Raw genomic sequence first — 27,273 nt, forward strand, 5'->3', positions numbered from 1 at the left:
GTCCTTATGTCCTAGATTGCCTTTCAGGTTTATTTATGGCCCCAGGGCACTTTAGCACACAGTGGCAAGACTTGCCAGAACTCAAGTTCCCACTGCTGGGATGTGCAATTTCCTTTTAGTTAGGGCTGCCCTACATGCTCCCTCTGTGGACAGGTGTCTGCGGAGTTCAGCCTAGTTTTGCTTTTCGCTGTGACAGGGTAGCCCTGAGTTCAATGTAAAGTCTCACATCACTGCATTCTTCCTCTCCCAAGTGTACAGATTCTCTCTGTGTGTCATGCGGCTGCTGCTGTGGATTGAGGGAGGAGCGGCATCAGTAACCAAAGACTATCTTTCCTACGCCTTCAGTGCCTCTTTCTGTGATATGAAGTTAAAACAAGGTATGGTGAGTGCCCACTTCACTTTTGGTTCTTACGAAGGTGCTTCTTTGTGTGTAGATTGTTGTTAAAGCTGGTGTTCCTGCAGGTGGGACGATCAGTGGAGCCTTCTATTCAGCCATCTTGCTCCACCCTCTCTGCTAGGAATTCCCAATCCAGGATTTATCAGCAACCATATGACCATAGGTTATTGACTGTATACTCAAATTATCTCATATTGTTGCCACTATATTTTTGGTGTTAAGCTAAATAGTTTTCTCCTGCTTTCTTAGTGACATATATTCAACTAATTTATTGTTAGTCTTAGAGGTTTTTTTCCCCAATTGTTGGCTTTCATACAGCAGAGTCACTGCAAAATAGAATTTTATAAATAAAACTGTGACTATAATCTAAAGTGTGCTTATATATCATGGAAGGGTAGGATCGTTGCTCACTGGTTTCTGCGCCTCAGCACACATACAAATACATGTTACTATATCATTTGAGTAAAAAGGACAATATTATAGAAGAACCTGTAATTTTGAAGGTAAATAAGGAGGACACAGCCTATTAAGTGCACTGAAATTTGTAAATTGGGTAATTATTCACAACGGGCAGGAACACATTTAGACACTAGCGTAGGCTTTTTAGTCTGAAGGGCAAGGCAAAGTAATATCACCTGCTGTTAGTTTACAAAAAACATAGAGCTTTGAGAAGTTCAAATATTTGCATCATGAAATAGTTGAAGTCAGGTACTGTAGAAGACAAAAAGAAAAAAGTGAAAAGTCACAGAAATTAGGAAAAAAAATTATTTTATTGTATAAGAATAACTATTTAATATCTAGTGAATCAGAAAGTTTAAAGTGTTCACCCCCTTATATGACAATGTATTAAGAAATATTATCTTTACATTCTGTAAGTGAACAGAATCTAATTTTTATATTTTGCTTTGGCAAAGCCTGTGCGTCTATTTAATTTTATTTCAAGCATTTAAAGAACAGATTGCTATAGATATGTGGTAGAAATATTAAGAAATGTGGTTTGTACTTTAAAAGACTTCTTCTAAGGTCTTAATTTAGGGGCCAGTGTAAGGCAAATTGCTTAAAAGACTAAATTTCCATCTAAATTAAATTCCTTTCAAAATAACAAGAACAACAAAGCTTAAATTACTGCAAAGGGAACAATAGTTTGATTACAAAGTCTTTGGGAGTACTATTTTGGAAGTGGTGTCTAGAGCCAATATCTGCCATGCAGCACCCACCTCCGCCTCAGCTGTTCAGTACTGTTCATAAAACCCAGGCGCTAGGAAGGAAGTTAACCCTTCGGGATTTTTTATCAGTGTGCTGCCAAGCCTGATTTCTTTATGTTAAAGTTTTTAACAAAATAGGAATATTAGAAAAGAAAAGTGTTTTAGTTGAATATTTCCTACTCACTGAACCTCCTCCCAGGAATTATTGGCAGAATGAATGAAAGTGGAAAAAATTAACATTTCTCCAGGGACTATAGATTTTTTTCAGTAATTCTTTACGTTTTGAATTAAATATACTTGTCATTAAGAAATTTGGAAAAAGGAACTCACAATGGTTAATAAGGGCCCAAGATCACATGCCTGAAATGTAACAGAATTGAAATTCAATTTCAGATTTGTAATAATTCGAAGTCTGTAATCTTTATGTTAATATTTTTTGATGTTATAAAAGTATATATGTATTTACAAAATGTCATACATGTGTTATATTTGTATGACATATCATAGCATGTATATGCATATACTTAAAGAATAATATTAATTGATATATTTGTACCTGCCACTCGGTTTAAGAAATTAAAAATTATCTGTGTTTTTGAAGACTCCTGAATATTGAAATTGCATTCACTCTTTCTTCACTCAATGTAACAAATAGCTTCAGTTTTGTTTTAGTCATTTTTTCCTATTTTATATTTCACCAAATGTTTAATCCTTAAACTGCATATTCTACACCTGGATCTGTTTTTAAGTGATATAAGTGCTTTATCTATTTTCATCGTCATATTGTACTCCATTTTCTGAAGATACAATTTATGCATTCTTGAACATTTGGATTGTTTACTTTTTTCTTTCCATTTTTACTGTAAACCATGCTGCTGAGAACATTCTAGTAGATGTCACCTTGTACACATCTGTAACAGTGCTTTGGTGAATATACAGATTATTGGAATTGCAAGGTCATAGAATATGTCCAACTTTAGCCACACATTAATGCAAAACTGAAAATTTGGGAGAAGCAGTATACAATTTCAGAAACAGAAAAATAGTTTTATTTATTTCATATCCTCACAAACACTTGGCTTTAAAAGACTTTTTATAATTGACTAATTTGGTAGGTGTGGAAAAAAATGTGTCACTGTTTTTCATTTTTATATTATTGGAATTAAATATTTTAAAAAATCTTTTCATATAATTTTCTTTTTTTTTTACATTTGAGGATAGCCAAATGCTTATTTACATTTTTACCCATTTTTTCTATTGAGTTGTTAATTTTTTCCTCAACGATTATCATAATTCTTTTTTTTGAGACAGAACCTTGTTCTGTCACCCAGGCTGGAGTGCAGCAGTGGCGTGATCTCGGCTCACTGAAAGCTCCGCCTCCCAGGTTTAAGCAATTCTCCTGCCACAGCCTCCCGAGTGGCTGGGACTACAGGCGCGTGCCACCTCACTGGCTAATTTTTTGTATTTTTAGTAGAGACAGGGTTTCACTGTGTTAGCTAGGATGATCTCGATCTTCTGACCTCGTGATCCTGGCCTCTGCCTCCCAAAGTGCTTGGCTTAGAGGCATGAGCCACTGCACCTGGCCGATTATTATAATTCTTTATATCATAGATATTAAACTTTCTACAGTCCCATATGCAGCAGGCTCTTCTACTCGGGCGTGAGTAGTGTTTTGTCTTGTTTTCTTAATTAAATTTTAATTTGAACTCAGTGTGCATTGACCTTCACTTGAGGGAAATAATACAGAGAGATCTTGCATACCATTTCCCTAATTCCCCTTTATGGTAACATCTTGCAAAAATATACTACAATATCATAACCAAGGTATTGACATTGATACAGTCAAGATACAGAACATTTCCATCAACACATGGATTCTTCATGTTCTTTTGAAACCACATCCAGTTCCCACTTGCCCCATCCCCTTTTTAATCCCTGGCAACTAGCGGTCTTTTCTCAATTCCTATAATTCTGTCATTTCAAGAATGTTATATAAAGAGGATAGTGCTGCATGTAGCCTTCTGAATTGGCTTTTGTCACTCAGCATAATTACCTGTAGGCTCATTAAGTTTTTGTGTGTATTAGGAGCTCATTCTGTTTTATTATTGAGTAGTGTTCTGTCGAATGGATCTATCTTATTTGTTTAACCATTCATCCATTGAAGGTTCTCTGGGGTTTTTTTCTAGTTTTTGATTAATATAAATAAAGCTACTATTAACATTTCAGTACAGGTTTTTGTGTGAACCTGAGAACCTGTGTTTTTACTGCTCTGGGATAAAAGATAAATGTCCAAGAATGTGATAACTGAGTTTTATGATAGCAGCATATTTAATTTTTTTTTTTTGAGACGGAGTTTTGCTCATCACTCAGGCTGGAGTGCAGTGGCACGACCTCAGCTCACTGCAACCTCTACCTCGTGGGTTCAAGCGATTCTGTACCTTATCCTCCAGAGTAGCTGGGACTACAGGCATGCACTACCACACCTGGCGAATTTTTGTATTTTTAGTAGAGACAGGGTTTCACCATGTTGGCCAGGCTGGTCTTGAACTCCTGACCTCAGGTGATCCACCTGACTCAGCCTCCCAAAGTGCTGGGATAACAGGCGTGAGCCACTGCATCTGGTCTATTTAATTTTTATTAAGAAACTGACAAACTGTTTTCATTGTGGCCATAATATTTTATATTCCTACTAGCAATATATTATTTATCTAGTGTCTCTGCTTTCTTGTCAGATTTTTGTGTTTTCTTCTTCTTTTTTTTTTCACATTTTAACCATTCTGACAGTTATACAGTGATAGTTCATCTTTTTTTTTTTTTTTTGAGAAGGAGTCTCGCTATGTTGCCCAGGCTGGAGTGCAATGGCACGATCTCGACTCACTGCAACCTCTGCCTCCTAGATTCAAGCAATTCTCCTGCCTTAGCCTCCCAAGAAGCTGGGACTACAGGCACGCACCACCAGGCCTGGCTAATTTTTGTGTTTTTAGTAGAGACAGGGTTTCACCATGTTGGTCAGGCTGGTCTTGAACTTCTGACCTCAGGTGATCCACCCACCTCAGCCTCCCGAAGTGCTGGGATTACAGGCGTGAACCACTGCTCCTGGCCTTCATCTTGGCTTTAATTTGTATTTCTCTGTCATTCATGATGTTGAACATCATTTCATGTGCTCCTTTGACATGTTTATATCCTCTTAATTGAAATGTCTCTTCAGGACTTTGGCCTATTTTCTGGATGGGCTACTGGATTTTTTAATGTAGAGTTTTGAGAGTTCTTTATGTATTCCAGATACCAATCCCTTTTTGGATATGTAAATGCAATATTTTCTTCCAGAAAAAGTTTGAAGATTTTAAAAATTGTTTTCTGCTTGCTTTCTCTTTTTCTTGTTCCTCTGTTTTCTTTTCTTTCATCCTTTTGTGCTACTGGAACATATTTTTAAAATTTCATCTTGACTTTGTAAATAATGTTTATCCCTTTGTGTAGGTTTCTTGGTGGTTATTCTGAGTATTACAATATTATTACAATATAAATATATAATTTATCACAGCCTACATATTCAAGTTTTATGACTTTGAGTGAAGTATTTAGGACTTGCTTCTATTGAGGCTATTTTACCTTCCTGCTTTGTCTTGAAAATTATAATTTCTTAGACTGCGTTAAAATTTTTATTTCAATCATCACATACATTTTAGATCATGGTATAATTTTTGTTTTAATCACTGCATATGATTTAGAAAACCTATGATGAGGATAATCTATGTATTTACCCACAGTTCTGCTCCTTCTGTTGCTGTTTTTTTTTTCTCTTCCTGATGTTTCCAGACTTCTTCTTTCATCATTTCCTTTCCTTTTAAAGAATTTTCTGTAAGCATTCTTTAAGGATAGATCTGCAATTGACAAATTATTTTACATTCTTTTTGTCTGAAAATGTCTTTATTTCTACTTCATTCTTGCTGGATAGTTGTAGCTGATATACAATCCATGGTTGGTAGTTCTCTGCTTTCAGTGTTTGAAAAATGTTGTGCCACTTCCTTCTGGTCTCCACAGATTCACATGAGAAGTCCACTGTTTTTAAAATCAGTGTTACCTCTAGGTAATATGGGTATTTATCTCAGGCTGCTCTCAAGACTTTTGGTCTTTAGTTTTTAGAAGTTTAACTGTGATAGTTCCTAGTACAAACTTCTTTTGGTTTATTTTAATGAGTACCTGGTTGGGAGATGAGGGAGAACATTCTGGAGCTAAAATCCATGAAGCGTGGGGGCCCCCATAAAACTTTAGCCCCCGGGAGTATCTCACTTTCAGGCTAGCCCACTTCTTCTCTAAGAATTCTTCAGAGGCACCATACACACATTCTGACTAGTTTGTGGCTCTAGCGACTTCTGCTTTTGGTAAGCTGATCTTAGCTGTAATTCCCTTATTGATGTGTCTCTGTAGACTTTGTGGTGACCTGAATTCTGAAAGATTGAAGAAAAGTCATTGAATTTCAGTCTTCTTAGCTTTTTCTCATTGCTAGAATGAGAGTGATGACTTTAAACTCTATATGTTAAAGCTGAAACCCAAAGTCCTATCATCTTTCTTTGTATTTATTTCCATATGTACCAAGTATAGCAACTTTGAATAATGATGAATTCCCTTTTACCTTACAGTTCTTCTCATTTTCATCTATTTTTCTTGTCTTATTTCGCTAGCTAGTATTTACAGCACAATGTTAAATAGAAAGGGTGAGAGCTGGTTGTCTTGACTCATTACTGATATCAAAGGAAATATTTTTAAATTTTACCATTTAGTCTATTATGAACTATTGGCATTTTTGTAGATATCTTTTTTGAGGTAAAAAGTAGCCCAAGTATTATTTTAGCTCTGAATAAGTATTATAAATTGATATGTTGCTTTGTCAAATGCTGTTACTATAATCGTTGAAATAATTATGCATCAGTTAATACATTTATATGTATTTTAATGATGAACTAATTTTTCACTTCAGGAATTAATTCAATTCTGATATAATTTGTACCCATATCTGAATTCAGCTTGCCATTATTTTGTTTAGTATTTATATATGCATGTTTGCAATTAGCCTATATTTTGTCTTTTTGTAAAAATTTTGTCAGACTTTTATGTTAATATTATACTAAGTTAATGAGTTTCAGTGGTCTTTTTATATATTTTGAAAGTCTTTGTATAAGAACTATCTTTTTTTTTTTTACATTTTGGAAAGAACTTGGCTATAAAACCTTTGTATTACTGCTCCTTCATTTATAGAAATATTTTAAACTACTGATGCAATTTTCCTAAAGGTTAAAGGTACCATTTTTATTTGTTCTTGAATGCTTTGACACATATTTTTCTAGAATTTTTTCCATTTTTTTCTTGTTTCTAAATATATTGGCATAAAGGCATTTCTTCTAATATTTTCTTATTATCTGTTCAAGTTACTCAGGATCTATAATTTTGTTCCTTTTTATATTACTAATATTAATTATTTTACTTTTTCTTTCACTTTTTTTTTTGTTGGTGGTGGGTTTGTTGTTGTTGCTGTTTTTGACAGAGTCTCACTCTGTTGCTCAGGCTGGAGTGCAGTGATGGCTCACTGCAACCTCCTGCCTCCTGGGTTCAAGTGATTCTCCTGTCTAAACCTCCCAAGTAGCTGGGATTACAGGCATAAGCCACTATACCCAGATAATATTTTTGTATTTTTAGTAGAGACGGGATTTCACCATGTTGGTCTGGCTGGTCTCAAACTCCTGACCTCAAGTGATCCTCCCGCCTCAGCCTCCCAAAGTCCTGGAATTACAGGCATGAGCCACCGTGCCCGGCCTATTCTTTATCTACCTTTCTTTTCTTTGTCTTTATTTTGTGATTCCTTTTCTAACATTTTACATGAACCACCTCACCTGGCCACTTTCACATTTTTCTTGATTAATCATAAAACATATTTCATTTTAATAGTCTTTTCAAAGACACTGGTTTATGTTTTATTGTTTCTCTGGTTTTTGTTTGTTTTGGTTTCCATTTTATTAATCTTTATTATTATTATTACTTGAGATGACGTTTCACTCTTGTCACCCGGGCTAGAGTGCAATGGCAAGATCTTGGCTCACTGCAACCTCCGCCTCCTGGGTTCAAGAGATTCTCCTGCCTCAGCCTTACAAGTAGCTGGGATTAAAGACACCCACCACCATGCCTGGCTAATTTTTTTGTATTTTTAGTAGAGACAAGGTTTTACCACGTTGGCCAGGCTGGTCTTGAACTCCTGACCTCAGGTGATCCACCCACCTTGGGCTCCCAAAGTGCTGGGATTGCAGACCTATTCTTTATCTACCTTTCTTTTCTTTGCTTTTATTTTGTGATTCTTTTTCTAACATTTTATGTTGATTATACTTCATTAATTTTCTTCTTTTCTTAAAAAACAATATCTTCTTAAGATTAAGATGTATTTATATTTCATAAATTTTTATGATTTTATGATTGTTTTACACAATGTATTTTTACATATCTATGTAGGTCTCTTTTTCATTGTTAGAATTTAAAAATTTTTTCAATTAAATGAGAATTATACAGTTATATTTTTATTAGTAATTCTGTCTTCATTTTTTTGGTGGGTGAATAAATTATGTATGTGATATGTTTTGGCTGTATCCCCACCCAAATCTCATCTTGAATTGTAGCTCCCATAATTCCCACGTGTTGTGGGAGAGAGCCGGTGCGAGAGAATTAAATCATGGGGGCGGTTTCCTCCATACTATTCTCGTGGTAGTGATTAAGTCTCATAAGATCTGATGATTTTATAAAGGGAAATCCCTTTTACTTGGTTCTCATTCTCTTTTTGCCTGCCCTCATGTAAGATGTGCCTTTTGCCTTCCACCATGATTGTGAGGCCTCCCCAGCCAAGTGGAACTGTGACTCCATTAAACCTCTTTCCTTTATAAATTACCCAGTCTCAGGTATGTATTTCTCAGCAGCGTGAAAACGCACTAATACAACATGATATGTACCTCATTTGAAATGTTTAAGACGTAATTTATGCCATAGCATGTGGTCATTTTTTATACTTGTTTCTTTTTGTAATTCTCATTTTATAAGTGTTCTGAAGAGAAAGTTTACTCATTTTTTGTGAACTGATTTATATTGTCCATAGTCTCAATTACTGTGAGAAACGAATTTAAAATATACCAATATAATGATGGATTTGATCATTCCTCTATTTTGTTTTATACAGCCAATTTTATTAGACTTAATCACAGTTTGCTTCTTTCTTGGTTTGTGTTATGCTTTCTTGCATGTCAGACCTTGCTTCTTGCACCTTTTCCTCCTTTTGAAACTAGTTTTTTGGTATTTCTTTAACGACAGACTTATGGCAATTAAGGTTTTATTTTTCTGATTATTTCCCTGTGTTCTCCATATTCTGGAAATAGAGTTTCCTTGGTATGAAATTCTAGGATGACAGTTGTTTTATACTGGAGTTATAATTTTACTGGTTTTGAACTGGCTTCCGTTATTGCTTTGAAAATCCTGTGTCTACTTGTAGCCTGTTATTCTCCTTATGATTTGTTAGGATATCTGAATGACAAGTTTGGTATCTTAAGTAGGCAGAATAATGGTCCCCAAAAGATGCCCCTGTCTTAATTTCCAGAAACTGTAAATGTTTTATATGACATGACAAAAGAAAACTGAAGTTGCAGATGGAATTAAGGTTGCTAATCCTTGAGATGTGAAGATTATTCTGGGTTAATTGCGGGGGCCCAAGGTAAAGGCCAGGATCTTTCAAATTGAAAGATGAAGGCAGGAGAGTCAATGTCAGGGTCGAAAAGAGCTATGCTGCTTGTGTTGAAGATGGAAAAGGAAACAGTGAGTCAAGGTACGTGGGCAATCTCTGAAAGCTGGGAGAGGAAAGGAAACATTCTTTCCTAGAGCCTCCAGAAAGAACACAGCCCTGCAGACAGCTCAGTTTCAGCCCCATGAAGCCTCGTGAAGCACCGTGAAGCCACGTGAAATCCCGTGAAATCCCGTGAAGCCCCTTGAAATACTGTGAAATCCCGTGAAACCCTGTGAAGCCCCGGAAAACCCCCCTGAAGCCCCGTGAAGCCCCGTGAAATCCCGTCAAGCCCTGTGAAGCCCCGTGAAACCCCGTGAAGCCCCTTTTTGGCTTCTAACCTCCAGAACTTTAAGATAATAAATGCCTGTTAAGTTTCTAAGTTTGTGGTAATTTGGAAATGAGAATAGTCATTCAGAAACAAAGAAAGTTAATACAGTATCCTTCATCAGTTCTGGAAAGTCTCAACTATTTTCTCTGCAAAGTTTTTCTACCTGATTCTCTCCATGCTTTATTCTTGAAATTGGTTTAATAAATGTTATGTCTTCACCTTTGTCCTACAATTTGCTAAAATCTGTTATTTAATGTTTTTGTATCTTTGCTCTGAGTTCTGTATAGTTTATTCTGATGTTTTTACTAATGTTCTCTTTACAGGTATCTAATGTGCTCTTTAAAATATTCACCCAATTTTTTGTATGTTTACATTTTCTAGAGTTCTAATCTTTTTTCTTTTTTCTCTATAGAATCCACCATATGTATGTATGTGGATAGATAGATAAATATCTAGATAGATTAGATATACACATCTACATAGGTAAATAAATACAGATAGATAGATAGATAGATAGATAGATAGATAGATAGATAGATAGATGTGGAGAGAGAGAATGAATTTCTCTGTTGTCCAGACTGGAGCATAGCTCATTGCAGCCCTGAACTTCTGGGTTTAAGCAAGCCTCCCACCTCAGTTTCCTTAGTAGCTGGGACTACAGGCACGAGCCACCATACCTGGATAATTTCTGTATTTTTTGTAGAGACAGTAGTTTCGCTATGTTGCCTAGGGTAGTCTCAAACCCCTAGGCATAAGCAATTCTGCTGCCTTGGCCTCCCAAAGTGCTAGGATTACAGGCATGAGCCGCCACAGCTGGCCTACATGGTCATTTTCATAGTCTCATCCTCGCTGTCTCTTTTTTTGAAATACTACTGACAATTTTATTTTTTAGCTCTTCAAACATACTAAGTAAATGAATTTTCATTTAATTCAATGTTAATTCTGACATTGTAGTCTGAAAATCTGGTTATCCAGTTTGTGTTTCAAAACAGTCCCACTTATGGTTTTGCATTTATTCTAGCATTTTGCTATTTTGTTATTTTCTTGAAGCCTCTGATTTTTGGAACCTTATCTGTGCCAATGTTTTGAAACCTAGGCTTGAATTTAGTTATGCCTCACAGGAATTATATTTGCTTCTTTTCAATATTTATGAGTACAAATCAACCTAGCATTAGCTTATATTTTAGTTTGGGTTTTTCTAGAGGGGAATCCACAAAGATTTTTTTGATTGACATTTCAAACCTTCACAAAAGTGGGCTTGGATTGTGGTTAGAAACTTTCAGAAAGACATTTTCCTTCAGAACTATGATTGAGAAAGGTAGCTATCTCCACCGTCTACAAAGAGGATGTTTTTGTTGTGGTGGTTTTGTTGTTTTTATGTTGCTGTTGTTAACAGTGTTGGCTGTGTCTTTTCTCATGTGTCTCAGCTTTCTGTGAGAATGTCTGATCAAGCTGCCCACTTTGTGCTGGCCCTAGGTTCTACACTACGTGTGTTTCATGGAATCCTATGAAGACAAAAGTTCTGGGTCATTAGGTTGGGAGATGCCACCACAAGCAAACAGCAGTTTTAGTGTCTGTTTTTCTTACTAAATTCTCACTTTCATGTTGTTTATGACCCCAGAATATTTCTTTATTTTCTTGACACATCTATGCTTACAAAAGGACATTCTTCAATATTTTGCCCTGATGTTTTATTATTCTAAACAAGAAGATTTTATGGAATGTAGTCCACTGACATGCTAGAAATATCTCCAAGTTTATGTGTTTCAAGCCAAAGTAGAATGAGAAACATTCTGAAGTAGTTTCTGAAGTCTTTCTCTTCTAATCATAAAATTTAACAATTGTGATTGTGGATGCTGAGTCCTCTGCATTTAGTTCTTTCCCCCTACATCAAAAATTTTTATTGGATGAAATTATATAACCTCTAAGATTTGTCTCAAAATTTTTTGAGTATGGAGAAAGTGGATGAAATGTGGATGAAACCAGAGTGGACAGAGTGAATGGGTCATGGTCAAAGGTGGGTGATGGGTACGTGGGGATTCGTTGTATTTTTCTTTCTCCTTCATGAAATAAATTTTAAATTTCCATAATAAATGGTTACAAATAAATAACACTTCTGAAATCCTACTATGAGTCCATGCTTTGGAATATACAGAAGGGAATTCCTTTTCCATTTAGTAAATAGAATGAATCATCTTCAGTCTATTCATCATCTAATATAGTATCTGGCAGAGTGCTTAGTGATTATTGATGAAAATAAACATTCTAAACAGCTAAAAACATTTGATAAATATGAACTTTTATATACAAATCTGAAAAGAGCTTGAATATAAAACATATTAAAAATTGTAATTATCCAAGATTAAGCCCTGAAAAGTAGAGCCAGACTGTTCCTTAACTTTTTAATCTTTTGATCTTAGACTTTATTGAAGAACTACAAGATTAAGTCATTACCAAATAGATATACGATTTTAGTGAAAATATCACTTATGCAACTTATAAAAATGACTAGACATCAATTTTTCTATGGCAATAATTATCCTTAAACTTAGTAGAAAATGAGTAGATTACCAAATATACTGAAAATGAGTAGATTACCAAATATACTGAATGTTGAGTAGATTATGTTCTCGTCTAAGTAGGCACTCTGTATTACTGGACATAGATTGAGCTGCTCAGGAATGAAGTGTATCTCAATGAAGCCTCAGTAATTGGTTCTGTATTACATTATTTCCTTGGTACACATTGACTAGTAACAGTGTCCTATAGGAATTAACACACTTTATTTCCCATAATTATATTTTACTTTATATCTTGCTATTTAATTATACTGCATAAGTGCTTTTCCATATGTTTGTTAAAACTTGTGGAATAGGGCATTTGACACTTAAAAAATAGCCAAACATTTGTTTTGCAGCTCATACCTTTCCTTCAGCACATTTCACATTATATGATTATTGTTTCATCAAATCATTCATATCTTTTACTATTTGTTTGAGTGCAAAATTAACTCTCATTACAAAAAGAATAGGGAGAAGAACTACCTTGGATTTTTATTTCAGTAACCTGGCTTTCCTTCTGAGCAGGCAAAACATAATTAAAGGTCAAACTTGGTTTAAAGTATATTCTAATCTGATCGTTAGGCAGTTTGTCTCCAGTGGATGAGCATTCTTGCACTCTGATTGTTTCATGTAGGTGGTAGCTGGTTGCAAGAAAGGAGGTGGGTGGCTGATATGACTGGTGGGTTCAGATTTTATGACACTTCCTCATTTCCAGGTAGCATTCTTTTCCTACATGTTATTAACTAAGTATAATCCTCCTCCTGCCTCCTGGGTGTGGCTTGTGCAGGAGTCATTCTTGACAGTTATCTATGTTTGGTGCCACTCGTGAGCTGCCTCCTTTCAATTTGGAGAATGCTCCAGGTGTGCTCTTTGGCTTCCCTGGTGTTGCAGGAAGTCAGGGACCCCGAATGGAGGGACCGGGTAGAGCTGTGGCAGAGGAACATAAATTGTGAAGATTTCATGGACATTTATCAGTTCACAAATACTTTTATAATTTCTTTTGCCTGTCTTTACTTTAATCTCTTAATCCTGTTATCTTTGTGAGCTGAGGATGTACCTCACCTCAGGACCACTGTGATAACTGTGTAAACTGTACAAATTGATTGTAAAACATGTGTGTTTGAACAATATGAAATCCGTGCACCTTGAAAAAGAGCAGAATAACAGTGATTTTTAGGGAACAAGGGAAGACAACCATAAGGTCTGACTGCCTGTGGGGTCGGGAAAAAAGAGCCATATTTTTCTTCTTGCAGAGAGCCTATAGATGGATGTGCAAGTAGGGAACATATCGCTAAATTCTTTTCCTAGCAAGGAATATTAGTATTAATACCCTGGGAAAGGAATGCATTCCTGGGGGGAGGTCTATAAATGGCCGCTCTGAGAATGTCTGTCTTATGCGGTTCAGATAAGGACTGAGATACACCCTGGTCTCCTGCAGTACCCTCAGGCTTACTAGGATGGGGAAAAACTCCGCCCTGGTGAATCTGTGGTCAGACCGGTTCTCTGCTCTTGAAACCTGTTTTCTGTTATTTAAGATGTTTATCAAGACAATATGTGCACCGCTGAACATAGACCCTTATCAATAGTTCTGCTTTTGCCCTTTGCCTTGTAATCTTTGTTGGACCCTTATCAGTAGTTCTGCTTTTGCCCTTTGAAGCATGTGATCTTTGTACCTACTCTCTGTTCTTACACCCCCTCCCCTTTTGAAACCCTTAATAAAAACTTGCTGGTTTTGAGGCTCAGGCGGGCATCACGGTCCTACCGATATGTGATGTCATCCCTGGTGGCCCAGCTGTAAAATTCCTCTCTTTTTACTGTCTCTCCTTATTCCTCAGCTGGCCGACACTTATGGAAAATAGAAAAAAACCTATGTTGAAATACCGGGGGTGGGTTCCCCCAATACCCTGGCTCACACTTGACTTCACACAGGTGTTGTGCCTTCCTCTGGATTCTGGATGTGACTTCGATTCTGTCCCTGTCCAAGCAGCACAGTTCCCATCCCTAACTACAGTCATCTTACTGCAGTCAGTAAAGTGTAACCCCTGTACATTCCACATAGGAACTAGGGGCAATATGGAAAGACATACCCCAAATCTCCCTCTCCTTGTCCATGTTACAGTGCCTCGTGTACTTTGCAGAGATTGTTCCCCAGGTTGGTATATGATTGCCATTGAAGAAACCACTAACCCAAGGTCTAAAATGTAAACCTCAATTGTACAACGTATTTCCCTCTCTCTGGGCATCAGGAAATTGAACTTCCTCCATCTCCTCCCTTCCTTATTCACTTTCATGGCCTCTCAGTTTTTTAAAAAATTCTATCCATGTTATACCCGCTACTGCTATGCTGTCTCTCTACAATGTGAGAGAATTCTAAGGGCATATATCATTCAGCATGGTTGTTGATTCACAAAGTTGATGAATAGGCAAAGAAAAATGGCAGTCTTTATCCACACAATACATGAGCTTGCACAGCTAATTGTTTTGCTGCAAATTCCATTTTGCACAGAAGAAACTTTTTATTTGTATTCCTTCTATAACATTACTAATCTTCTCTGCAGGCAAATGAACCGCCTGGGGCAACTAAGCTTAAAGTGATGCATTAGTAAAGACATTTCACAAAGACACATTAATACTTCTCAATTTTTTTTCTTTGTTGAATTACATGTGTTGCAAATCTGTTGTGGATCAGTTTTTGGTAAGAAAGTTTATACTCAACAACAGAAAATAAGAATGGAATAAAAAATGTAGAATAAGATAAACACTAAAATGCAGCAGAAATTCCTGTGTAACTTAGGCATTGTTATGCTCTCAGACCAAAAAATGGAAGCAAGAGCTCTAAAACTTTTGTAAAAACATCTGCCCAGCAACTGTCTATCAAACCTTGAACTGACATCTCCCTTATTATTGATCCTTGTGGCCAAGGATAATTGTTTCACTTGAAAACCTTCCTCTTGCTTTACCTCCCTGAATACATTCGCATATTTCATTGTAACGTTCGATACTGAATAAACATTATTTTCTTTTTAAGAGCCTTTATGTTAATTATTTAGGTTTAACACATATATGCAGTGTCTCACTGAACAGAAAACAAGATTTAACAGTTCTCTATTACTCTGTATTTCACAAACAATTCTCTTTACTACAGCACCTTTTTAAAATCAGCTGAACTTTTTTCAATTTTCTAGTGCTACTCTGTCCAATACAGTAGCAATTGAACACTATTATGTGGCCAGTAAAACTGAGAAGTGCTGAAGATGTGAAATATATACTGGTTTTCAAAGGCTTAGTATAAAAAAGTCATGTGGAATATTTCAATAATATTTATGGTGTCTATTTGTTGGCGTAATAATGTTTTAGATATTTGGGGCTAAATAAAGTATGGTACTAAAATTACTTTTATGTTTTTCTTTTACTATCTTAAATATATCTATCAAAAAATTTCAAATTACACATGTGGCACTCCTTTACAATTTGCATTATTATTCTACTAGATAGTTCTGTTCTAATATATTAATTCTTCTAACCATGTTACCTAAATAAAATCATGCCTTTGCTGGGATGTGTTGGATAATCCTTTATGCAAACAAGAAAAAGCATAACTGACACTTAAATAAAGCAATTAAGCAAAATGCTGAAAGAATAATCTTAGTTGGGTGTTTTAAAATAGAAATGGAATTAAACTTTTGATTAGATTTTTTCCCCAAGATGGCAGATTAGAGGCTTTTAGCATGCTTTATCCACTTGGAAATAGCAAGATAATGCATAAAGATCAACTCTGTGAGATTCAATTCAGGAAGAAAAATGGGAATAAAGAGGAATCATGAAGTACACCCAGATGCTATGGAGGAGAACACTGGCAAACAGCCCCCATGATGGTGCCTGGCTGATAAAAGTAGAAATCCAGGTATATGAACCTGCTTTCCTGGACTAGCAGCCTGAGCCACCCTAGATCACTGAGCCACCACATAGATCACTGTGCAGCAGGGCTATCTCTGCTCCACATCTGGGCAGCTCTCAAAGGATTTGGAGGACCCATTCACCTGGTTCAGCAGCCTGAGCCATCCCACCCTTCCTGGACATAAATCATGGCAACAAGACCTGCTCTGCTCCACACCCAGGCTGATCTCCAGGCGGTTAGAGTACTTGCTTGACTGGTTCAGCAGCCTGAGTTTCCCCATACCTCTTGTGCAGGGATCTTGGTGCAGGGGGGCCCTTTCTGCTCCAAGACTCATCCAGCCATTGTTTTCAAGAAACCCATCTCACACATAATGGCACCCATAGGCTCAAAGTAAAGAGTTGTAGAAAGGTCTATCACACGAACAGAAAACAGAAAAGAGCAAGGGTCACTATTCTTGTATCAGATAAAACAGACTTCAAACCAACAACAGGAAAAAAAAAGGACAAAGAAGGGCATTACATAGTGACAAATGGTTCAATTCAGTAAGAAGACATAACTATTTTAAATATATATGCACTCAACATTGGAGAACCCAGATTCATAAAACAAGTGCTTCTAGAACTACAGAAGACTTAGACAACCACAAAATTATAGTGGAAAATGTTAATATCCCACTGTCAGTATTAGACAGATCGTTGAGGCATAAAACTAACAAATTCTGGACTTAAACTTGACACTTGACCAACTGGACCTAATATACGTGTACAAATAGTCCACCCATCAACCACAGAATATACATTCTTCTCATCTGCACATAGAACACACTCCAAGATTGACCACCTGATTGCACATAAAGCAAGTATCAGTAACTTTTTTAAAAATCAAAATCATATCAACCGTACTCTTGGACCATGATGGAATAAAAATAGAAATCAATATCATGATCTCTCAAAACCACACAATTACATGGAAATTAAACAACTTCCTCCTGAATGACTTTTGGGAAAATATAAAATTAAGGCAGAAATCAAAAAGTTATTTGAAATGAAAACAGGGATACAACATTCCATAATCTCTGGGATTCAGCAAAAGCAAAGTTAAGAGGAAAGGTTATAGTGCTAAACACCTACCTCAAAAAGTTAGAAAGTTCTCAAATTAACAATCTAACATCACATATGGAAGAACTGGAAAAATAAGAACAAGCTAACCCCAAAGCTACCAGAAAAAAAGAAATAACAAAATTAGAGAACAACTGAATGAAATCTAGACCCCAAAATTTACATAAAAATAAATAAGACCAAAAGCTTGTTCTTTCAAAGCTTAAATAAGATTGATAGACCTCTAGCTAAGTTAATAAAGAAAAAAGATAAAATCCAAATAAACACAATCAGAAATGACAAAAATAACATTACATTAGATCCCACAGAAATACTAAAGATTTTCAGAGACTGTTACGATATCTCTACACACACAAATTAGAAAATCTAGAGGAAATGGATAAATTAACACACAATTTCCCAAGATTCAGTCAGGAAGAAATTGAAACTCTGAGCCAACTAATACTGAGTTCAAAATTGAATTGGTAATTAAAATCTACCAATCAAAACAAGCCTTGGACCAGATAGATTTACAGCCAAATGCTACTAGATGTACAAAGAGGAACTGGTACCATTGCTACTGAGACTGTATCAAAAAAATGAGGAGTAACTCCTCCCTAATTCATTCTATGAAGCCAACAGCATCTTGATACCAAAACCTAGCTAAGACCCAATGAAAACAGAAAACTATAGGCCAATATTTGTAATGAACAAAGATACAAAAATCCTCAACAAAATACTAGCAAACTGAATTCAACAGCACATCGAAAAGCTAATTCGCCACAATGAAGTAGGCTTAATTCCTGGGATTCAAGCTTGTTTCAACATAGGTAAAACAATAAATATGATTCACCACATAAACAGAATGAAAAACAAAAACCATGTGCATGTGGTCATCTCAATAGATGCAGAAAAATCTTTTGTTAAAAATAATAGAAAGGTACAGTGCTTCTATAACCTTATTGGGCTTATGAATCACTTGGGGGTCTTGTAAAAATGTAGACTCTTATTCAACACAGTATATCTTGACTGGGGCCTGAGATTCTTTATTTCTAACAAGCGGTAGATGATGCCAACAGTGCTGGTGCTCAGTGCCATGTGATTGGTTTTAATCAACAAACAACAGCAATTTGAAGAACGATGAGATTTGAAAGGTTATTTGTGCACTGGGACTTTTTCTCTCTTTCTCGTCTTACCTTCCATCACCCCCTAATTGCACCTGAGTTAGCCTGTTGGAGGATGAGAGGCCATGGGGAAGAGAACCCGGGTACCCCAACCTAAAGTCAGTCAGTTTAGCCCCAGCCAACAGGCTGCTAGCTGCCATCACTGTAAGTGAAGACATCCTGGCTTCACTCCAGCTAATCTTCCAGTTGACCATAGACACCTGAGCAAGTACAGCGGCTCTCAGTCAACCTGGTTCATACAGAAGATCTCCTCAACCAACACACGGAACCATGAACTAAATAAAATTGTTGTTTTAAAAATAAATAAACAATAAATTTTTGATTAGAGAAAATTAAATCTGAACGATTTAAATTTAATTTTCTTTTAAATTATTTTAATGCCATTATACATATTTGTCTTTAAACAAGTATATATAATTATACATAATTGCATGAATAATCAAATTATTTATCTTTTAAGTGCTTTTATGCTTCAATGTTCCTATCTTCATCAGCCTATCTTTATCGTCATCTTCACAGCATGTTAGCAAAATGGACAAGCTAATATGTAATCATCATATCTTTTCATGCTCAACTAATTATATATATGTATATGCATATATTTTCATATAATGTATGCATATATTTGTTTATATATGTGCATATACACTTGCCATTTTGCTTTGCAATAAATGGGTTTTTATCATGCATACTTTTCTTAATCTTTCACTTTCCACTCATACTTTCTTGTTGACATCATTCCAAGTCAACTTGAAATACTTGAATTTATTGTTTTTAATGGCTGCCGAGTATTCCAAGGTGCGAGTACAATGTAACGGTAATATATTCAAGTGTCCCTCTATTGATAAGCAATTATATTGTTTCTGGAGGTTTTTTGGGGGGTCCTTTTTTTCTTTTCTTTCATCGTTATTTTATTTTTTGCTATTACAACCAAGACATTCATAAATACCCCCATATCCATGTTATTTTGTAATTGGACTTTTATTCCTATGGGAGATGTTTCCAGGAATGATATCACTGTGAACAGATTTATATCTAATGCATACATGCACACACATTATAAAATGGTATTAAATAAAGATTGTTCTTTTGCATTTAAAAATAGTAGGATGATTTGTAGTTCTGTGGTAAGGCTGAGGATACAGTAATCTGATCCATATATGTGAATAAATGTGTGTGAAAAGAAAATAATACTATTTTCAAGTTTTGCCAGTTCAGTGATTGTAAAGTAATACTCTTTGTTACTGTAATCACTGTTTCTCCAACTACTAGTGAAACTGGACTTTTTTTTGTTTATTTATTGAGCATTTGTATTTGCTCTTCTGTAAACTGGCAATATAGAGCAGGAATATTTCATAGAATTTTCAAAGTAAGTAGAAATTTTTTTTAATGTTTTAAGTGGCTACAATTTGTCCACCATAGTGGACTGTGCAGATTTAGATTTTCAATCTGATTTTAATTTTTTCCTTTCATTCTCCAAGAATACTTTTGATATTACAGAAATTAACAGTTTACTATCACTACTTTTTAAAATTTTACTTTAAGTTCTGGGACACAAGTTCAGACGTGCAGGTTTGTTACACAGGTAAACATGTGCCATGGTGCTTTGCTGCACTTATCAATCCATCATCTAGGTTTTAAGCCCCACATGCATTAGGTATTTGTCCTAATGCTCCCCTTCCCCTTACCCCCACTCCACCGACAGGCCCTGGTGTGTGATGTTCCCCTCCCTGTGTCTATGTGTTCTCATTGTTCAACTCCCACTTATGAGTGAGAACATGCCATGTTTGGTTTTCTGTTCCTGTGTTAGTTTGCTGAGAATGATGGTTTCCAGCTTCATCTATGTCCCTGCAAAGGATGTGAACTCATTCTTTTTTATGGCTGCATAGTATTCCATGGTATATATGTGCCACATTTTCTTTACCCGGTCTATCACTGATGGGCATTTGGGTTGGCTCCAAGTCTTTCGTATTGTGAATAGTGCTGCAATAAACATATGTGTGCATGTGTCTTTATAGTAGCATGATTTATAATCCTTTGGGTATATACCCAGTAATGGGATTACTGAGTAAAATGGTATTTCTGGTTCTAGATCCTTAAGGAATCACCATACTGTCTTTCACAATGGTTGAACTAATTTATACTCCCACCAACAGTGTAAAAGCGTTCCTATTTCTCCACACCCTCGCCAGCATCTGTTGTTTCTAGACTCTTTAATGATCACCATTCTAACTGGCATATTATCACTACATTTTTTAACATTTTGTTTTAAAATATTTATTGTATTTTAACTTGTGAAAGGGGTTAAAGTGATATTGTCAAATTTCATATCATTCCATTTTTAAATTTTATTAATAAACTTTGATATGACTTCACATTTTTATAATACATTTAACAAACAGGGTGAAAAAAGAGATAATATCTTGATAGTGCTTTATTATTTTTCTTTAATCATATAGACTATATTTTCAAACTTTGTATTTTAATATTTACTATTTAATAAATGCTATAGTTTTCAAACATCTTCTTCCATTCTATTTTTTTAAACTAACATTTCTTATTTGCCCATTTTAGTAGTTTTCATCTAGTTACGTTTACTAAAAATACAAACGTTAATAACTTGTTAGGATTTGAGATGAAGCAGTATAACTATCATACAAAGAGTCAATGTTTATTTTCTCCCTCAAATGTCTTCTTGGCAGTTATATTCTTTATTAGGATATATAGGATATAAGAAACAACTTGTGGCCCGGCGCAGTGGCTCACACCTGTAATCTTAGCACTTTGGGAGGCCCAGGCAGGTGGATCATCTGAGGTCAGGAGTTTGAGACCAGCCTGGTCAACATGGTGAAACCCCGTCTCTACTAAAAATACAAACATTAGCTGGGCGTGGTGGCAGGCATCTGCAATCCCAGCTACTCAGGAAGCGGAGGCAGGAGAATCGCTTGAACACACAAGGAGGAGGTTGCAGTGAGCCGAGATCACGCCATTGCACTCCAGCCTGGGCGACAACAACAAAACTCTGTCTCAAAACAAAAAACAAAAAATGAAAAACAAAAACCTGTGATTGTATTTCTTGACAAATCAAACCACCATATAAACTAGAAACTCATGTAACAGATTGCTAGTACTAAGTTGAGGTTATATGGTGTAAAAAATATATTTTCAAATTTATGCAACTGATTGGAAATCTTTTCTGTGGGATCATGTAACTGGAAGGTTATGCAATGAAGGCAGAACGGATTCTGATTTAATCTCTTCTAACATGCAGTGAATTTATATGATTTAGTCAATTGCAAAGAAGTCATATGTTTATTACAAAGAAGAAGCAATAAAAATAGGGCAGTTGTAATTTTTTTCATATCAAGAATGGGAAATGGGTTCACATATATAAATTCTTTCACATATGCTATCAAGATTTTATTTGTGCAGAAGACATGATATCACATTCTTTCAAGGTTGTAATTCACTGTTGATTTGACCATATAGTCTAGTTATATCATTTCACCAAAATAATTGTTCTTCATTTATTTTGAGTTAATGGATATTAACATTTATCTCACATTTCACTGTTGTTTCAATAACAAAATAAACTTCCTACTTATAAAATTAATGCTTGCTTATGGTAGAAAGTTTAGAAAATGTTAAAAAAAAGTAAAAATTAAAAGCTAGAAAGTAAAAAATGCGGAAAAAAAACACAATGAAATAAGCCTCAACTGTTATCATCAAATAAATACAGATACTTTTTTATTTATAGAAACTATATAGCATAAACTATTTAAAAATGTTTAATAAATTGTGTTGTAACTCATACCTTTGGAAATATAGTTTTGTTTTGCTACATGGTATTTCATACACTGACAAGCCAAGAATGCCAAATCACCATTTCATTGGTGCTGTCATATACAGGTGACAAACGAGATTCTACCCATGTCAGCAGACTGGAGATTGCAGTTCTTCAAACCTGAGTGTTAGGTGTCTCAGAGCAATATGGATTGCAGACAAAGGTAGGTTAAAGTGCTATTTGCCTGGAAATAAAAGATTTTGTTAGAATAAAACATAATCTTTAAATTGTCTGAGTCAAATGTTAATGTGTGCAAGCTTCTGGGCCACACATTTATTCAGGTTCCTTTCAAGTCCCTTTACCTGTGTTTTCATTGTTAATTTTTTTTTTCTCAAAGTTGGTTGTATAAATTAATTAAGCTGCAGGCCCCATAAAACCAGGATCTACCTCTGGTATCAGTTAAATATCTGTTTTTTTCCTACTTTTTAGCCTTAGAAAACAATGCTGTCAATCAAAAGTATCCTGCAAACTATGAAAATATTAGTCTTCTCTGATACAAGCTGCATAAAGCATCATAAAATGGGTAAATAAATTTTATAGGAGATCTTCTATTATACAAAACCAATAATTCATTTAAACATATTATTTGTTTTTTATCTACTTTGTTCCTTTTTGCTTAAAATTGTCCTTGAGAAGAGGACATTTAAAAATTAAACAGGTAAAACATTTGCATTTAGTATGCAAGCCCCACTTTTGTATTCATTTTCTCATTCATGTGTTAATTATGGACATCTATGCTATGTGAAACAAATGCTAGACACTGTGCTTGTCAGTTGACCTATTAAATCACATCCCCCACTTGAGGGATCAGGAAATACTATTTTTCTAGCTCTATTGCTCCTATGTAGATTCCCTGAACTGTCTACTTGAGTTTTCTTTTTTTTTTTTTTTAGTGATTCTTACATGTCCTCACTCAGTTTTTAAAAATTTCCTTCCTAACCCTGAGTTCATTCTCTGGAATGAAAAAATTATATTAAACTCCTCCATAGTTTACAACTACCGCTTTACATAATCATGAGAGAAATCTGAAAAAGAATGTGAAGTAAAAGCTGATTTGTGGCAGCTAGAATGGCTGCTTTACTCATGCAGTCATTTATTAACCAATAAATAACCAAGGCATTGTAATCTTTAGGAATGTGAGCTTTTAAGTTACATGGGGGGCAAAATCTTGGCTTTATTGATAACTAAAAATTTGACCCTGGATAAGTCCTTTAAATTAAGTTGCCATATCAGTAAAATGACATAGTGTTTTATGTGTGTGTGTGTGTGTGTGTGTAAGTCATAGAGAAAGTATTTCTATGTTTTGACACATCTATGCCTTTCTACACAGATTTTACTGAAACTTGAGATCTGAATTAAAAACCAGCCTTAGAAGTTAATTTACAACTCTAAAGATAATGAGAACTTCAGAGAGGCTCACCCACCTCCTGAGTTATGCATGGACATTTTGAGGGAGGTGGCAGGGGGTGCAATACTGAGGCCCAGGACCATGGAGGCATCTCTTAATTGTGAAACTGAAGACATAGGACTTACCGTGTTTCCAAAACAGACTTTCTCAGAAGGGAGAAGAGAGACAGTTGCCTTACTCCCCACTATAAGCAGATACAATTCATATTTTTCCATTCCTTGATTACCATATAGACTTGGTGTGTTTAAGATATTTGACCTGGCTTTCATCACAATGGCCCTGGCATAAGAACGAAAGCACGGGGGAATCACACGCTTGTTTTTTGCTGTAAATCTTAAAAAAATCTGTTTCTACTCCAAAAACTTTGTGGGTGCATTTAGGACAGAATCAATAAAGGTGAATATTAAAAACCTAACAGTTGGTTGTGATGATTAAATATTCTGATACATGACAATGTTATCATAGTGGTACACATTAAGTGCTCAATTATGGTTTTCTACTCTTACAACTGGCTTCTTTTAAGCTCCTGTGAGTGAAAAGCCATCTTCCAGGTGCTATGTCACAGTACAACTGATAGAAAATTGGAAAACAATGACAGGATTACTAAAAGTTGTCCACATTCTTTATATCATTTCAGAATGCATTCATGAGGACTCTTAGAAAAATGGCTATGAGTCTACCATTGATCTAGAGAGTCATTTTTATTCACTTATTTTCACAAACCTGGGCGCTTCTCTGTGGGACTGTGACATGGGTCATTGAATTGCCAGTTTCAATGTTTACAGGTATAGAGATATCGAACGCAAGTTAACTGAATTTCAGACCTTCATGTTACCATTGTTTATATCAATAACAGATGCCAGCAAGAATAGTACCAACGTTTTCTTAAGATGTAGCTCAAATCATTAAAGTACAAAGGGAAAATATGGGACAGTCATGCACAGCTGTTGTTTAAACACAGAAAGAAATCACATTAGCAATCAGAACATTTTAACATCTAAAAATGGTTCCACGATAAATTTAAACACTTCTTTAAATACCCCATGCCTTTGAAAGTGATAAAAGATAACTCAAACAAATGAACAATTAAAAGAACTTTGGGTCTGAATATAGATAATTACAGCTACACCAAAAAAAAAATCCTCAATTTTTATTTGTAAATAAAATATTCAGTACAGTTCTAACTTAGGCATATGAAGTAAAATAAAACTCAGTCTTCAATTCTACAACTGGGCTTCTAAATGCAATCTTAGTCCTATGGGGAATACCATTTTTTCCCCTCGAGGATTGAATCTTGGCTGGTAGCGGGGCCAAACCCAATGCTAGGACAATGCAGAGGTAGAAGTGGGAGGGTTTCTTGTCCTTGATGTCACAGGGCCCAGCTGGCATCTACTGAGACAGCCATTGGCTTCTTTTAGGATTTGGCCATTTATCATTCGGAGTGGACTTATGATCTCTTGAGGATCTGTGACTCCTTATGCCTCTGAGGAGAGAGTGTTATTTCATAATTTCATGCCACACTGCAACCAGGAAATTTTGTCCATCTTTCTGACTCTTACTTAATTGGACTCTACTTTAAGCTATGAAAACTATTTTGTTGCTCTTGTACACTGCTGGGTTAAGGTAGAATATTTCAGGCCTGCTTTTGGTCCATCTTTCTGAATATAAGCCCATGCCATTCCTCTGTAAACTGTTCACCTCCCCAGGACTCCATCCAAGGCGTTACACACATAAACACCCTCCGTTCTCAGATCTCACAAACCTTTTTGTCCTTTCCAGCTCTCCTTACTCCCCACCTCCACTTCAGGGCGCTGTTTTTCAGGACTCCACCAGTTCTACACAATTCCCATTGGTCGCTGATTCTCTCCCTTCCATCAGCCCAGAGAATCATTAAATGGGTTGGGGGTGGGGTGGTGAAAAAATGTGCACATATTATCTCAAACCTATGAAAAGACTCCCTTTTCTTCTTTTCTCCTATTTTGAACTTTTCTCCAGAAAAAGAATGTAGTACGTTAGCTGACTAAATGGTGAAAAGGCCATTCTGTCCTTTCTGCTCGTTGGCGCTTCTACTTCTTTCTACTTCAGACCTTTCTACTTTCAGTCTTTTCTACTTCAGGCCTTTCTACTCCTTGGCCTGAAGTAGAAAGAAACAGGAGTGGAAAGAAATACCAAGAATTGTGACATTAGAGAGATTTGGCATGACCCCCCAGACTTCAGCATGTTACCTAATGCAATCCTAGCCCTCAGAATGTCACACAGAGAGATGACTAGTATTTCTTGAGTTTAGTTTGTTAAACAAGGAAAATAGGAGAGTTAAATAAATAATGTATTATGTAAAATGTATTTCAAAATAACTATCTCAATACTCAATTAAAGTAGTAATACTAATCACTAATAATCAATCATTATAATAATGTATCAATATTGGTTTATTAGTTGTGGCAAATGCATCAGACTAATGAAAGATGTCAATAACAGGTGAAACTGGGTGTGCAATATATGGAAACTCATGGCACTATCTTTGCAGCTTTCCTGCAAATCTAAAATTATTCCAAAATTTTTTTAAAATCCTTGTTTTTTTGACTTTTATTTTCAAGGAAAAAGTGAATTTGCATAAACTGAGAATCATTATTCAAAGTTTACATATTGTGTACCAGACAGAACCCAAATGAACACTTTTCCATAATTGAATCAATGATAAGAAAGAAGTCCACCACCAGAGAGGAGTTATGCTTTCATGCAGATTTCAGTTTGGATTTCAAGTCAAAATTAAGGTTGTTGACATGGTCAAAAGGGGTCCCTCTGAAGAGTTTGTAGGTGTGTTAGTCCATTTTCACACTGCTGATAAAGACATACCCCAGACAGGGAAATTTACAAAAGAAAGAGGTTTAATGGACTTACAGGTTCACAGGGCTGGGGAGGCCTCACAATCACGGTGGAAGGCAAGGAGGAGCAAGTCACGCCTTAAATGGATGGTAGCAGGCAAAGAGAGAAAAGACCTTGTGCAGAGCAACTCCTCTTTTTAAAACCGTCAGATCTCATGAGACTTATTCACTATCACGAGAACAGCACAGGAAAGACCTGCCCCCATGATTCAATTACTTCCCACCCAGTCCCTCCCACAACACGTAGGAATTCAAGATGAGATTTGTGTGGGGACACAGCCAAACCATATCAGTAGGCATTTTTTCTATTTCATTTCTCTCATATAAAAGGAAAAAATTCCATTGTCCTATTTTGTTTATATTAGTCTATATGATCCTTTTTCTTTTTCCCATGCATTATAATATACGGGCTTTTAAATACGAGCAGTAGTTGAGAGAAATAGTCCTCAGGTGAACCCTGAGCCTCCCAAATGATGTGTCAAGTATCAGATGCCTGCTGTCAACCCTGGACTCAGGGGACTCCTCCCTTGAAGTCTCTTCTGGTTTTTCTGTGATACCTTCCCAGAAAGCATTCATTTATTTCTCCTGTCAGCTAGATTCACTAGAGTTTTAAATCTGTGAATTAAACATGACTGATTTTTCTTTTCAGAAAAGAT

General features: G+C 35.7%; 1 long non-coding RNA gene across 1 annotated transcript; it reads left to right on the forward strand.

The window, feature by feature from the left end:
- Positions 1-220: 220 nt before the first annotated feature.
- Positions 221-24,096, forward strand: LOC117975662 (uncharacterized). Its single transcript, XR_004666008.2, has 3 exons — positions 221-377; positions 22,390-22,487; positions 23,655-24,096. It is a non-coding gene; the product is annotated as an uncharacterized LOC117975662 (long non-coding RNA).
- The last annotated feature ends 3,177 nt before the right edge of the window (positions 24,097-27,273 follow it).

Source organism: Pan paniscus, chromosome 14 (assembly GCF_029289425.2).
Source record: "Pan paniscus chromosome 14, NHGRI_mPanPan1-v2.0_pri, whole genome shotgun sequence".
Taxonomy (NCBI): domain Eukaryota; kingdom Metazoa; phylum Chordata; class Mammalia; order Primates; family Hominidae; genus Pan; species Pan paniscus.